General features: G+C 34.2%; 1 non-coding gene across 1 annotated transcript; it reads left to right on the plus strand.

Annotated features, from left to right (window-relative positions):
• Positions 1 to 256: 256 nt before the first annotated feature.
• On the plus strand, positions 257 to 363 carry LOC120106062 (small nucleolar RNA R71). The gene has a single exon (XR_005508286.2). It is a non-coding gene; the product is annotated as a small nucleolar RNA R71 (small nucleolar RNA).
• Positions 364 to 802: the final 439 nt, after the last annotated feature.

Raw genomic sequence — 802 nt, forward strand, 5'->3', positions numbered from 1 at the left:
ATTAGCAATTTTTACATTGACATCATTATCATCTTTAATAAGATATATTCCTCCTTTTGCATTAGGTGCTATTTTAGATTTTTCATTTTTATCTGTTGTATCCCAAGCTTGTGCATTTTCTGCTAAAAGATCAAAATAATCCCAGGCTTCATTTGGTTCCTTACTCATGAATTCACCATTACCCATCATTTCTACAAATTGTCTCATATTGGAGGACAAACCATCATAAAAGAAACTAATGACCCTCCAAATTTCATATCCATGATGTGGGCAAGCAAGCAGAAGGTCCTTAAATCTTTCCCAACACTGAAAAAATGTTTCTCCATCTTTTTGTGCGAAGTTCATGATATTTCTTCTAAGTGTGTTTGTTTTATGTGTTGGGAAGAATTTCTTTAAAAATTCTCTTGTCATTTCTTGCCAGGTAGCTATGGTCCTAGGCCTTAAGGAGTGCAACCATGACTTAGCTTTTTCCTTTAAAGAAAAAGGAAATAACTTAAGCTTAACTACCTCTTCAATGACATCATTGAAATGAAGTGTTGAACACACTTCATCAAATTCTTTCAGGTGCAAATAGAGACTTTCAGAATCAAGTCTGTGAAACTTTGGGAGTAATTGGATTATTCCTGGTTTCATGTCAAAAGCTCCCGCAGTAGTAGGAATAACCATACAAGATGGAGTACTGGTCCTAGTGGGTTGTAGATAATCACGAAGCGTTCTAATAGGTAAGTCATCTTGAAATTCGTTATCTCCTTGATTACTACCATTATCTTCCATTTGATTATTTGAATTTTGAACAATTAAA

The sequence above is a fragment of the Phoenix dactylifera genome, chromosome 14 (assembly GCF_051530095.1).
Source record: "Phoenix dactylifera cultivar Ajwa chromosome 14, Ajwa_hap1_PhDact_Kaust_v1.1, whole genome shotgun sequence".
Lineage (NCBI taxonomy): Eukaryota > Viridiplantae > Streptophyta > Magnoliopsida > Arecales > Arecaceae > Phoenix > Phoenix dactylifera.